The 15,227-nt window shown below is 42.9% G+C and overlaps 1 protein-coding gene across 1 annotated transcript in view; it reads right to left on the reverse strand.

The window, feature by feature from the left end:
• NUP93 (nucleoporin 93) overlaps window positions 1-15,011 on the reverse strand; it is a 114,224-nt gene extending 99,213 nt beyond the window's left edge. Inside the window, exon 1 of the mRNA XM_037729270.1 lies at window positions 14,871-15,011. The gene's annotated coding sequence lies outside the window, so the exon portion shown is untranslated. The remainder of the gene's footprint in view (window positions 1-14,870) is intronic.
• Between the last annotated feature and the right edge of the window lie 216 nt (window positions 15,012-15,227).

The following is a 15,227-nucleotide window of genomic DNA, read 5'->3' on the forward strand; positions in this document are numbered from 1 at the left end:
TTTTTTTTTTGGAGACAGAGTCTCCCTCTGTCACCATGCTGTAATGCAGTGGTGCACTCTTGACTCTAGGCAAACTGTGCCTCCCAGGTTCAAGTGTTTCTCATGCCTCAGCCTCCGGAGTAGCTGGGATTACAGGTGTTTGTGCGCCACCACACCCAGCTGGGGTGACATTACCAGCTTTTTTGTATTTTTAGTAGAGACAGGGTTTCGCCATGTTGGCCAGGCTGGTGTTGAATTCCTGACCCCAAGTGGCCTATCCACCACAGCCTCCCAAAGTGCTGGGATTACAGGTGTGAGCCACCATCCCTGTAGATACTTTTCTTCTTTGTTTAAACCCACGGCTTCTTTTGCACATGTGAAATGCCACTGGTTTAGAATTGTAGTTACAACGTTAATGTAATATATAATTATATCTTAGCTATGAGGCACAGGTTAATGTCAAAAGGACACTGTTACTGCCATAAATCCACAGCAGGAGAATAAGAAGTTTTAAAAATGAGCTTAAAGGACATTAACTTTAAAGGCAAGGGCACAAGGTTAAAACAAAAAATAACTCAACTGGAGTAAACATAAAGACACTTTGGTATTCTTTATGAAGTTCCAAGCTGACTTTAATCTTCAACAAAAATTCACGTACACAGTAGCTCATAACCTCAAGTTTCTAAACAATTATTGTAATTTTTTGACACAATATAGTCAGGCTGTAACTTTCAATCTTTATTTGTGAGAAAATGGGGATGGCAGAATTAGGAAGGTATCTTTAGGAAGAGAGGAAGAAACAGAAGAATTATGAAGAGAGGGGATTTTTTAAACAACTGCTTCCACCTGATGGAGAAACGTGTTTTCTCAGGAATGTTTAAGGCCAATGACATTCCACTAATTACAAAAAACCATGGTCATTCAGAAGAAAGGGAAAAGAAAAGAAAAGCATTGCCTTCTCTGGAACCCCATGCCCACCCCATCCATTATTTTTACTCTAAGATAAAAATAATTTTTCTAATGGAGTCAAGGAAAAGAAAATACTTTTTCCTTTCTGAAGGAAAACTCTGGAAATCCCAAAGAACTGAATGAAACAAAACTTTTCTATGATTAAAAAAGAAGACAAAGAAAGATAAAGGAAGAAAGAAAGAAATATGTCTAATATTTCATTCCTATGTCAAAGGAAATGCTCAACTTCTCAAATGACCAGCCCACTCCAAAGATTTTGAGCAGTAAATCTGAGTATAAGTAATAAATACAAAATCAAAGTCATTTACTTTAACATGGTCCAATAAAGATGCTAAGTTAATGATATAGAATTGTTCTGACAATGGTAAAATAAAGGTTGAATCTCTGAACATCCTAAACGTAGTATCTAAAAGCTAGGCTCTAACTTTTCATTTACAAAACCTGCCCCTTGGCCTTCTCAGTGTGTGGATACTTCATTATTCAGTTGCTTGGACCAAAACCCTCGATGGCCACATAACTCATACCCTACATTCAACCAACCAACAAAGCCTTTCAAATCTGCCTTCAAAATATATCCAGAACCTGCCTGTCCTCTTCATCTCTACCTAGGCACCTCCCCACATCCAAGCTGCCTCCCTAGACTCTCTCAGCAGTCTCCCTTCCTAACCTCCTAGCTTCAGCCCTTGCCTCCCAGTCTATTTTGTCTATAGCAACCCAGCAAATAGTAATCCTTCTATACTCAGTCAGATCACATCCCTTCTGCTTAAACTTCTTGTACAGAGTGAAACCCTACAAAAGCGGCCCCACCACCCCTCATCACTCAGACTCATCTCCTGCTCTATTTCCACTCCTTTCATGGGTGCCAGCCACCCTGGGGCCTCTTTGCTGGTCCTCAATGGATCAGGTACATTCCTGCCTTAGAGTTTTTGTACTCTGTGCTTCCTCTACTGGAATGCTCCTCTCCCAGAAACACTCAAGGCTGACCCCCTGTTTCAGCTCACCTGCCACCCTGCCTTTGAGGCCAATCTAGAACCTTATTTAAAAGAACAACCCACTCCCAACACTCCCCTGTCTCTTTTACTGTCTGTCACATCTGCGAGAATATAAGCTGTACAAGGACAGTGTTCTGTTCACTGACGTACCCCAAGCTTCTACAACGGTGCCTGGCACATAGTAGGTACTCATTTGTTGAATGAATAGGAAGGATTTTTCTTCTGTTGGTGGAGAGTCTGTCCCTCTCAAAGGCTTCCTGCACTCCCTTGCCAAACAGGCACCCACTAGCAGGCAGAGACCTGAACAAAAACATTCCCTTCTGAATACCAACTGATACTTAACATTTCTGAGGCAGTACAGCATAAGGCAGTGACAGCCTAAATGGCATGAATTCAGATCACACTTGGTCCAGACTAGTGCTCTTCCTCTAAATATCCAGACCAAAACCAGGTGAACAAAATTAGAAATCAAAAGAATAAACAGATATATATAGAAAGAATTTTGCTACGTAACTTCAGGGTAGGAATATAAAGAAAACAAGCTCATTCTATGTACGCACAGAAGAAAAGACAGATATGTATGAAATACCATATCTGGGAAAAACTGGATCTGTCCTGCATTATTAAACCAGTAGAAATTAATTATACCAAAAAGTTTTACTAAAGTTTCCAAATCTATACATTTTTTGTTACCATCATTGTGCAACTAAATGTATACTTTGATGTATTCATCATCCCATTGCTTTTAGCTTCAATTTATGGCTAATTTCATAAATTTAGGACAATTTTTAACCCCACCACAAAATAAATATCAATTTAGCCACAAAATATAGAGGTTGAAATACTAAATCTATTTTGACCCAAGACACTAAAAACTAATCATAAAAATAACCTCAGTAAGCTTTTTCCAGTAGAGACAACTAAAATGATCTACGAGAGAAAAAGACTGAAGTCCAAGCCTTGTGTTGGGAAAATTTGGCCATGCAGCCTGGACACCAGCTTGGGGAACTACGGAGGAGAGAGGCAGGAAGAAGCAACACTGAGAACCCATGGAAGCAGGATCCAGAGCAGTCAATGCAGCACGACAGGGGCTGGACAGAAAAAGGCGAGCAGGGACAGCAGTGACTAAGCCTTTAAGCGTGATTGGGAATCCTTTGGTAAGGCAACGCTGGCAGGCACTTGAGAGAGCATCGCAAACTATCAGGGCTTTGGGCAATAAATTACTCTCCCTGTAAGTAGGACTTGGCAGAAGTGCTACTGAGCCTCCACAGAAACTCCTCAACAACCTGGGCAACTGAGAACCTTAAAATGAATGGCAAACTTATTACTGCTGTTAGAAGGCAGGATTGGTTATACTTGTGGGGGCAAGGATGAAGAAGGCTTCAAGGGGGCTGGCAATTTTCAGTTTTTTTGATCTGTTGGTTGACAGTGTGCTCACTTTTGAGAAAATTAGTCGATCTAGACTCATGATCTGTGCATCATACTTCAATAAAAGCTCCCCACCCACCAGCCAAGCAAAGAAAGGACAATGACCCACTGTTTTTCAGAAGCTGTAGTAGGATACCCCACTATGCTAAAAATACTCAGTGGGAAGGTCCCATAATCTAGATAGATCTCTTCATTACACCTGGAGGATGCTGAGCAAATTAACTAAATGAAAAAAGTAAAACCCACAGTTTGAGAGAGATAGCTCCTACCTGGAGCTAAACCAAGGGCTGGCCAATCTTCTACTTCCTCATATTGGTCTGCATTCACCTGTCACTTAGTATCTAAAATGCATGTCCCTTTAGGGCATGTCAACATTCACAAATGAGGGGGAAAAATTCCCAAACTGTATATAAAATGAAATGAACTAAATATAAAGGCAGAGCAAAAATGCATCAAATAATTTCAGTTCATTTGCTATTAACATGTGAGTCTTAATAATGAAAAATATAATCATTTCCACATTCTGAATATAACAACCATGTTAAATATTTAATTGAGCCAGAAAAGAGTAGACACTTAAATATTCAAACAGCTAAGCACTTCTAAACCATTGTAAATCAGTATTCTCAAAGAGGGGGCTCTTTAGGATTTTGTAGGTGGTCTGAATCTTAGTCTGTTACAGTATTCATGCTTATTATATTAAAATGCCCACATGCCTGTTTTCTCGTATTCTTAGTTCATTAGTTTCTTTTCTTTTTAAAGTGTCAGACACAAGTAGAATATCGTTCTTCCTTTACTCAGGGCTTATGGACTCTCAAGCTAGGGAATCATTGAGTCATCCCAGAAATAGCTGTTACTCACTAGCTCTCTTGACTTAAGCCTCTGTTACTCCCAGGATATACTACAGAAAATTAAAGCATCAAAGCTGACAAAGGGAAAAGGAAAATGAAACCAAGGAAAATATAAAAAAGTCTCAGAGCCATCCATCCTAGACATATCTGCAAAACCCTTGCCCAGTTTCTAGTCTCCTAGGGCAAGAGTGGGCAAACTTCTTCCGCAAAAGGATAGGTAGTGAGTACTGGGCTTTGTGGGCCAGGCTCTGTAGCAACTACTCAACTGTGTTGTAGTTTGAAAGCAGGCATAGATAATATGTGAAAAACAACAACAACAGGTGTGGTTGTACTTGAATAAAACATTAATCATGAACACTAAAATTTAAACTACATATAATTTCCACATGGTCATAAAACATTCTTCTCTAGATTTTTTTTCCCCCAAGGATTTAAAGATGTAAAAACCCTTCTTAGTTTATTTGGCACATGGGCCATAGTGTGCCAACCCCTGGGCCTAAGGTATTTAAGCTAAACTTGATAACTAAGCTACCCTTACTAGATCCCAGTGTGAAAACATTGTTAAAAAGATAAAATGAGTGACACAATAAGTGTGTTGTCATCCCCTTTCCACTTTCTGTTCATTTGGAGAGCATACTTGGGGAAGAAATCCGTTTTGTAAAAGTCTCTCCCATCAATGTCCTTTTGACCTAATGCACAGGATGCTGAAGGGAATCCACTGCTCTTTGCAAGTATAATGCAACATATTAAGCCCATGTGAATTTTCCATTTTCTTTATCATCCACAATCCAAACAGCCCAGTTATCCAAGAAATACAAAGGGCTGAGAAAAAGATGAAAGAATAAAGACAAGGCCATCCGTCTTTACTTCCATGTTAAAGAAATTGCTCTCTATTCACTGACTTGCATGGGGAGATGATACCAACTATCTTCCCTGCAGAATTTCAATATAATCAAACAATACTGACTGAGGAATTCTAACTTAGTAAAATGTATGTAGTAACATACCCAAATACAGCTAGTGCTCGACTTACGACCACGATTGGTTCCAACAGACTAGTCGTAACACAATTTGGTCGTGAGTAGGCTATATGCATGCGGAGATGGTAGTGCTGCTGGAAGCTGGTCCGCACTGTCGTACGCCCAGCTGGGCAATGTTTGCGCTGCCAGACGTAGAGCAGTCGTGGTTAGCAACTGTGGTCGTAAAGTCAAATGGTCGTAAGTTGATCAATACCTGTATTGTCTCTTTCAACTTCAAAGATCATGCAACCTAACAAAGACAGTTGTTAACACTGCTACTTTTTCTTTGGATGTTGTCAAAGGGAAAGATTTTATATACATCATAGAAAGTAACTGATGCTGCTATTTATATCCTTTCTTCCAAATGTACAACTGACAATGTTCTTCCTTTTCAATTATTTAAAAATTTTTAATAACAGTAAAAGGAAATGAAAAAAAATCATATTTTTGACAGAATCGGTGAGTAGAAGCTTACACTGTGAACCCAAACATCTGGTTCCAATCCAGACTGTTCACTTACTAGCAGAAGATAAACTGATTTGCCTCTGAGATGAAACCCCCATTACTCTATCTCAATTTCCTCATCAACGAAAAATGGTAATTCTTATCTACTTTAAGGAGTTGTTGATACACAAAAGTATTTTACAAACTCTGCTGATTTATATCATTGTAAAATGCTATTTTAGCTTTTTTCCAAAGTTGCCAATTTGGCAACATTTTATCATTTAATTATAAACATCTCTGCTTCAAAAAATCTTTTAGTAAATGTTCAATCCTAAATTATAACTTATTTAATCACAACTTCCTATCATTAAGTCAGAACTTCTGGAAGACAATTAAAATGTTTAAATGTATATTGTATTGCCCACTGCCAAATATACTTTTTATTATAAATCCAGACTTCCATAATGAAGGTGTAATTCAAAAGAAATTTAGCATTTAATTTTAAGTTGAAACTCTGCCCTCAAACCTTATTAATCAGACTATGACAGGAGTAAAACACAAAAATGGTGTTTGACATTCTTGTGAATGATTCTTTGATTCTTTTCTCATCCAAGACTGATGAGAAAAGCCTCACTCAAGGTATCAGAAGTTTAATATTGATTCTGTTCTCTCTTCTGAATACACCAGCTAGATGACAATATCATTCCACTTTTTACTACATCTGTCAGCTGTCAATTATGACAACAACAACAACAACAACAACAAAAGATTACATCTTGACAGACACGATTGTTGCAGATGTCTCCAGAAGAGGGAGGAGAGATCATAAAAAAAAAAAAAATTGTTGTTGGCAAGTTCTTTATATCCCTGTGAGGCTAGGCAAAAGAGTTAGACCTTATCATTATTCAGAAGGTAAGAGTTCTGGAGAAAACAAAGAACTAAAATAAATTAACTTAGACAGAAGAGAAAGACTTGAGTGATTTAGTAGCAGCACTGCCCTCAATGACTCAATGTTTGCCATAAGGAATGCACAGTATCAGCTTTCCTGACACGTAAAATATCACTTGTATTATTTCCTTTTCAATGAGCAAAGAGAATTAATAAGCTGGCCTCACAAAGAAAAGTAAATTATCCACATAAGTAACTTTCTGATAAACTCTTGGCTGTCCAGTCCCGCAGAAGGCCCAGATGGGAAGAAAGTGCTGTAGGTTACAGCTTGGCTCCATCTCACACCAGCCCTCTGACCCTGGGGCTGGATCCTCTCTGGATGAGGGAGTTGCTCAGGGTCTGCTCACCTTAAAGAATTTACATATATGAGATGTTTTAATTCTGTCTTTAAACTTACTTGATGCTTCCTGGGAAGCAACAGCCCTATTTTAGTGGTGACGGATATTATCTGTATATGGAATCATAGGAATGATACTAGTCCTGTCTTACAACTAGCATAAATAAGGACAGACGACCAAGTCGGCCCCAAAAGGCCTTTGGTTTTGGCTTTTGCTCTTCTCTCTAAACCAATGCTACTCAACGTTGCCCCACAGGGGACATTCAGCAATAGCTAGAGACATTTTTGGTTGTCACAACTTGGGAGGCAGAAGGTGCGCAGATTCCAACAAAAGTCTGGGTACCTCCCATAATAATTTTAAAACCATTGCATGTACAGAATTATCCCACTTGGGCTTTTAATGGCAGTATATTCATCCTTGGTATACCACAGAGCAATGGAAAAGATCAAACTACAGCTGCACAGAACAACATGGATGAATTTCACAGACATAACAGTGAGCTGAAGAAGCCAGATACAAAGAAAAAAAAAAAAAAAGCACTGTATGACTCTATTTATATGGATCTTAAAAACAGGAAAAAATAATCTATAGCACTAGAAACCAGAATGCTGGTTATTCTTGGGAGTGTGAGGGGAGTGCTGATTGGGAGAAAGCACAGCAGAACTTTTTGGGTACTATGGACTGAATTCTGTTCTCCCAGAATTCCTATGTTGAAGCCCTAGCCCACAATGTGAGGACATTTGGAGATGGGGTCTTTGGGAAGTAATTAGACTCGGATGAGGTGAAATGGGTGGGGTCTTCAGGATGGGCTAAGTGTCCTTAGACACACCAGAAAGCTTGCTTTCCTCCACCTACCTCTCCCCACACATATACATGAAAGAAAGGCCACAACTACACAGTGAGCAGCTAGGAAGAGGGCCCTCACCAGAACCCAACTATGCTGGCACCCTGATCTCAGACTTCCAGCCTCCAATACCGTAAGGAAATAAATTTCTGTTGTTTAACCCAGAACAACAGATATTTTGGTATTTTGTTATGGTGGTCCGAGCTGACCAAGGTACCAGAAATGCTCTATGCCTCAATATGGACAGTGGTCACATGAGTGAATAAATGTGTAAAAATTCCCTGAGCTGTACCCTTAAGGTTGGTGCAGTTTTTTTAGAAGGAATAGCAAGAAACAAAGCACTAACTTAGCAAGAAACAACGTAGCATTAAGAAGCTGAGAGTTGGGAGACTTTTCTACTTTTCGTTTGATTCCCTTGTCAGTGTGAATTCTTTTCCATGAGTATATGTGGTCTTACATAATTTTTAATAACTTGTTAATTTTAAAACTGCTCTAAATTCCCTACTTCAGAGTGTGTGTCTCACCACTGCCCCTGAATCCTCAATGGCAATGACTGCCAAATCCATACCTGACCCCGTGTACTCAAACTCCAACCATGAGTTTCCAGGCACCACTGGTGCATCTCCTCTCAAGTACACAATTGTCACACCCATCACGCCTCCATATGCAGTTATCCACCCCCAACCCCTCCTCCACCTCTGCTCCCTGGCTTCTCTCTCTCAGGTGCTAACTCACCCTCCTTCTCCTTTGCATCTCTGTGTGCCCTCAGATTGTTCACCTACAGTTGTCTCTCCACTCTCAGACTCAGAAACCAAACACATGTAGATAAATTTTTCCTGAGCAAGCAGGCAGGTATTCCTCATCCAAACTATAGCTACTCTCTAACTAAAACTCAGGAAACCAAATACCATAGATTCAGATAACATGATATCTCTCACTCTCCAAACTCTCATTACTAAAACAGATTGATTGATTGATTTTTATGATGGAATCTTGCTCCATTGCCCAAGCTAGAGTGCAATGGCAGCATCTCAGCTCACTGCAACCTCCAACTGCCGAGTTCAAGCGATTCTCCTGCCTCAGTCTCCCAAGTAGCTGGGATTACAGTCAACACGCCACCACACCTGGCTAATTTTTGTATTCTTAGTAGAGATGGGTTTCACCATGTTGGCTAGGCTGGTCTCGAACTCTTGACCTCAGGTGATCTGCCCACCTCAGACTCCAAAAGTGCTGGGATTACAGGTGTGCGCCACAATACCCAGCTCCAAAACAGATTTAAATAGCATGGGATATTTGTATTTTTGCAACATCCTCTAACTGTTGCTTCCATCCCCTTCACTATCACACAAGGCCAGACCTTCATTCCTTTAAGTCCAGGTCCTTGTTAGATGCTAGAACATGGTTTTCCTCCTTCTAGCCCCTCCTATTCCATGCACCCTAATCTCTGCGGCCACTTCTGCCTTTTTTTTTTTTTTGAGATGGGAGTTTCACTGTTGTCTCCCAGGCTGGAGTGCAGTGGCACAATAACTGCAACCTCTGCCTCCCAGGTTCAAACAATTCTCCTGCCTCAGCCTCCTGAGTAGCTGGAATTACAGGCATGTACCACAATGCCCATCTAATTGCTGTATTTAGTAGAGATGGGGTTTCACCATGTTGGCCAGCCTGGTCTCGAACTCCTGACCTCAAGTGATCTGCTCACCTCAGCCTCCCAAAGTGCTAGGAATACAGGCATAAGCCACTGACCCCGGCGCCACCTCTATCTTTCTGACACAGCTGTTGCCCCTGCTCAAAAAAACTCACTAGTTCCCACTCACAGGGATCCAGGTGAGACACTACCTTTAACTTTCTGACTCCCAGGATAAACCTTGTGTACCAGTCACCTGATTTACTCGGTTCCTGATCATCCTTGTATGTGCCCTGTTGCATGTCATTTATCCCAAAAAGAAACACCTACCCAACCTTCCACTGCAGCCCTGAGCTCCAGCCAGCTCCTTCACTCTTTAGCTAGATGACTTTGGGCAAATTAATTACTCTCTCTGGGCCTCATTTGTAAAATGAAAAAATAACTGTACCTTTCTCACCTGCCACATAGTAACTACTCATTGGCTATCATTATTACAACCAACTCAAGTCTTACCTACCAAATGGTCTTCCTCAAGATACATCCTACAGAAATGTTCCCTCATCTAAATTCCTTTTACTCCATTCATTTATTTGCCTGACATCATCCCCTGAGCTCTGCTGTGTGTTAGTCCCCACTATGGGCTTTATTTATATCATCTAATGTCATCTTCACAGCAGCCCTCTGGTGTCCAAAGGGACCAAGTAAATCAGGTAACTGGTACACAGGTTTTTCAGCAGGGGCAACAGCAGTGTCAGAAAGACAGAGATGGCCACAGAGAGTAGGGTGCATGGAGTAGGAGGGACTAGAAAGAGGAAGGCCATGTTTTAGCATCTAACAAGCACATGGACTTTCCCCAACCTCCTCATTTCAGTAAACGGTATCTTCATGCTAGAAGTTGTTCTAGCCTAAAACCTTGGCATTGCCCTTGACTTCTTTTCTCCTCTTAAACCCTACATTAGCAATTCATTTCTACACTAAATTTATTCATAAAATACATACATGAGGCAGACCTGCTTTTTGTCTCTTCTCCCACTGTCACCCTAGTGCATGCCACTCTCATGTGTCTCATCTGGGTGACAGAGTAGCCTCCTGTCTCCCTGTTCTTACTTTGGCCCCTTCCACTCCCCAGTCTGTTCTCCACACTACACTGGGAAGGAGTCTTTGAAGAGGCTCAAACCTTCAATAGCCCCCACCAGTCAGAGACTGAGATCCAAAGTCTACCCTGTGCTGTGAGGCCTACATGACTGTCCCCTTACACAATTCCTTCTGTTACCACTCTTCCCTAGGATTACGTGCTTTGGTCCTATGGCCTTCCGCTCTTCTTCAAATATGCTAAATACACTGCTGACTTGGGCTTTCACAGTCACTGTTTCCTCTGCATCTGAAGGAATATTCTCCTTCAAAATACCTACCTGCCTCACCCCCTTACTTCATTCAGATCTCTGCTCAAAGGTCTCCTTTTTAAAGAAGCTTCTCAGCACACCCCAGCTGAAGCAGCCCCACCATCCACGCTACCATATTTCCATTTTATCTCCTTGGTAGCATATTAACAATTCCTGGCATCACATGTCTATCTGTTTGTTCATTTTTTGTCTGTTGCCTAACAGGCTCCTTGAGTCTGGGAACCTTGTCTGGTCTGTCCACAGCTCCATTCCTAGTGCACTGAACAGCAGCACCTAATGCTCAATAAGTATGTGCTAAATGAACGAAGGAAGCAAGATAAGACTATAACTTTGGTGTACCTTACAGATCAATGTAGGAATTTTTGGCAAGGTTTGGGGAAGGTTCTTCTGGCAGTTGGCAACTGTGTATGGAAGATCTAGCTGTTTGAGGACATTGTTGAAGCTATTAAAAAGTATAAAGCTACAAAATATTTCAAACTTTATGTTATTTAGGGGAGAACAGACGTAAGTATTAACAGACAATAACATAACGCAAGTAAATGAGCTAGGAGGACTCTATCAAAATAAAGGGGATTCTCATATCTCTATGTCCAGCCCAACTCTCTTCCCAAGCCAGTACTTCCAACCATCCACCTGATGATATCTATACCTGGATGACCCACAGGTGTCTCAAACTACACATGTCCCAAATCACGACTAATCACTTCTCTCTCCTTAGCCACAGCCACCACCTACTAATGCTTCCTCCTCCCGGGTTCCCAGACTATTTTGATAAAACAATGAGCACACAGTCAAGTAAGCCAAAAACCACCTTCCAGTCACCCCAGGGTCCCCCTTCACCTCCTCAACACTCAGCCATTCTCAAGATCTACCTCTCAAACTTTTTGCAAAGTCATACCCTTGTCTCTTGCCCCTTCTCTGACTTGATGCCAACTAAGTCTTCTTGTTCCTCCAATCAACCTCCCCATGGTCAGAGAGGTCTTTCTGAAATGTTTTCCTGCCTTAAGTCCATCAGGGACACCTTCCATCCCCGACAGGATAAAATGCTCATGTTGTGACAGGGCTATAAAGGGTGCTCTCCATAGAACAGACACTGCCACCCTTACTATCCTCATCTCTCACTGCCTTCCCCCTATTATACCCTAGCAATCCTCTCTTCTTTGGAATGCCTCATGTTTATTCCCTTCATACACTGGTACATGCTAAGGACACACTCTACAACACATCCCCATCCCTATCTTGTCAAATGGGGGACTCTAATGCATGCTGCAGCCAGCTGGGGCAGTCCCACCTATGTCAATCCCCTCCCACACTATTCTGACATCTTCTATACTGTTCTTCCCTAGTGCAGTAGTTGTGATTATTTCTCCACACGTATGTCTCCCTCTCTAGTGGCAAATTCCTATAGGGTAAGATCCACAGATGCTCAACTCTGAGTCTTCAGCATTAGGTCTGGCACATAATAGGTACCAGATACATGCCTGTTGAATTAAAATGGCCTGTTCCTCAACACATCTTGTGAAGGATCTTCCCTCTAACTCCATATTATTTAAATAAACTTTTTCATGAGGAGTGGGGCCTCTCACCTTCGGATCTTTGCTCTGACCTGTCCCCCTCCTTGGTACATCCATCTTTCCGTCAACTTTATTTTCTACTTCAGTCCATCAGGAAGCAGGTTAAGGCCCTCAGGCTCACCACATCTCCAACTGCTCACACCTCAGGGTCTTCGCACCTGCTCTACCCGCTACTTGCAATACTCTCAGATAGTCCCATGACTTGCTTACCCCCTACCTGCAATATTCTCCGATAGTCCCATTATTCAAATATCCCTGTCCTCCCTTAGGAAACAGTCCTGACATCACATTTTTTTATCTGCGCTTTTATTGCTAGTGGTGCCCTCCATAGGCACATCAGTTAAATGAGGGCAGGCCTGTCTCATTCACCACTGTATCTCCATGCCCACAGTAGTGCCAGTAACATTCATCTAGTTCATATTTTTTGAGCACCTACTGTGTGCCAGACCTAGGTGCTAGGAATACGTGAGGGAACAAAACAGATAAAAAATCCCCTCACTCATATTCTACAGGGAGAAGAAAACAATATGCAAGAAAAATACATAAAATATAAGTGCTAAGAACAACTGAAGCAACGAAGGGAGGCAGGAAGTGAGGAAAACCTCACTAGGTGACCCCTAGTAAAGACCTGGAAGAAGTGAGTGCAAACTACATGGATATTAAATTGCAAGCACAAAGGCCCTGAGGCCAAAGCACTTCTGACATGTGGAAGGTGAGGGAGCAAATGAGACTGGGAAAGTAACAGTGGGTCTGATTATGTAAAGCCTTATAGCTCACAGTAAGGGGTTTGTCTATCATTAATAAGATGGGGACTCACTGGAAGGATTTTTTTTTTTTTTTTTTTAATAAAGGAATGGTACAATCTGACAGCCTGTGTTTTAAGAAGATCCCTCTAGCTGGTATGCTGAAAATAGGAGCCAGGACAGAAGCAGGGAGACCAAGTGGCAAACTATTTCAATAATCCAAAAGAGAGGTGGTGACTTAGCCCAGGGTGGCAAGCATTATTTGCAGTGTGAAAAAGAGAGGGCTGGGTGTGGTGGCCCACACCTGTAATTCCAACACTTTCGTGGGAGGCTGAAATGGGCAGATGACTTGAAGCCAGGAGTTTGAGACCACCCTGGCCAACATGGTGAAACCCCGTCTCTACTAAAAATATAAAAATTAGCCAGGCAAGGTGGCACACGCCTGTAGTCCCAGCTACTTGGGAGGCCGAGACAGAAAAATCACTTGAGCTTGGGAGGCAGAGTTTACAGTGAGCAGAGACAGCACTACTGCACTCCAGCCTGAGCGACAGAGGGAGACTGTCTGGAAAAAAAAAAGAAAGGAAAAACAAAGAGAGCAGTCAATGACGTCTCAAAGGTTATTAGCCAGCGTCTTTCCTATTATTAAGATGGAAAAAAAAAAAAAAGGCAACAGGAACAGTAATGAAGGGGAGCTTGCTAGTCTTCTCCTGCCATGTTTGAGTTGCCTATCATCCATCTCAGTGGAGATACTAAGTGGGTGGCTGGATAAAGGTCAGGGGTGAGGCCTGCAATGGAGATATAAATATGGAATCTGTTAGCCTCTGATATGTAGGTATTTAGTGCTATGAGCCTGGATGAGATCACCATGAATGAAAATAAAAATATTGCAAACACCAATGCACAAAGGAGGAGAACTGAAAGAAAAAAAGAAGAGAAGCTAGGATGACCGAGGATATCCTCCTACATCTCCCAGAAAGAATACAAAAAGACCCTCGCTTTTGCTCAAAGACAACGCAGTCAAAACAAAAAATAAATAAAACCTCCTTCCCACACCTAACAGAAGGGCAAACCCAGACCACAGGCTCTGTCAACGGGTCTTTCATACTTTCAGCAAAGACTCATGGGCCCAGCCCCATAATTTTTTCAAAAGAAACCCAGTGAACTTGGGCATCGCCTTTGCAGAGAACGGGATGGAGCAGGCACAGAGAAGGGTGGGCCACTCCTGGCTTCCAATCACTAGCATCCTCCTGGATGTACAAAAGACAAGCCAATGTTTGGGAGAAGTTCCCCTCGCCCCAAATATCCGTTCCCTCGCAGGGCAACGCCTCCCTAGAGAGTGTGTCCACGAGGGGCAGGCGGGCAGGCAGGAAGGAAAGCAGGCAGGGCGGGCTCGCGGGGCATGAGGTGGATGTGAGGGCAGGGGCATGGCGCGAGGGCGTCACAGTGGAGAAGGGGGAGTCGGGAGGCCTAGGTTCTGCATTCAGAAAGTGGGCGGACGAAAGGCACCCCCAGGTCAGCAGCCCGACTCTAAGCTTCGGGGGCGGCTAGACAAGGCGTTTTGTCGCCGGCGTCAGGCGTGCCTGGCTGCCCTGAGGAGAACGGGAAGTGTGAGCGGAGGGGCTCCGAGCGTGACGAATGCGCTCCACCCAGTCACGGGGTCCTGGGTTCAAGGACAAGCCCAGGGTCGGAAGGACGCGATCAGAGACACCCTTACCTTGTACAACAGCTGTCTCCACCGCTCGGGTACCGGCTAGAGTACGCGGCAGCAGCTTCTCGCGCCGCTCTTCCCCGCTTCCTGATTGGCCAAGGCTGGCCGCTCCCAGAAGTCCCCGCGCGGCGCGCCGCCAAACGAACTTTATGGAGACCCGTGGGGGAGAACAAGAACAGGGGCGGGGCCGGGGGCGGGGAGGAGGCGGGCCCTTGGGCCGAACCGTCACGCCTTGGGCCCAGGCAGCCACAGCCCTCACCTTTCTCTCTTGATTAGAGTCGGCTCTGTCAGGAGAAAGCGATTCTAGAATTCCTTAAGTTAAAGGAACTTCTTACTCCTTGAGTGCGAAGGGCTGGGCCCTAG

Source organism: Cebus imitator, unplaced genomic scaffold (assembly GCF_001604975.1).
Source record: "Cebus imitator isolate Cc_AM_T3 unplaced genomic scaffold, Cebus_imitator-1.0 Scaffold297, whole genome shotgun sequence".
Classification (NCBI taxonomy): Eukaryota; Metazoa; Chordata; class Mammalia; order Primates; family Cebidae; genus Cebus; species Cebus imitator.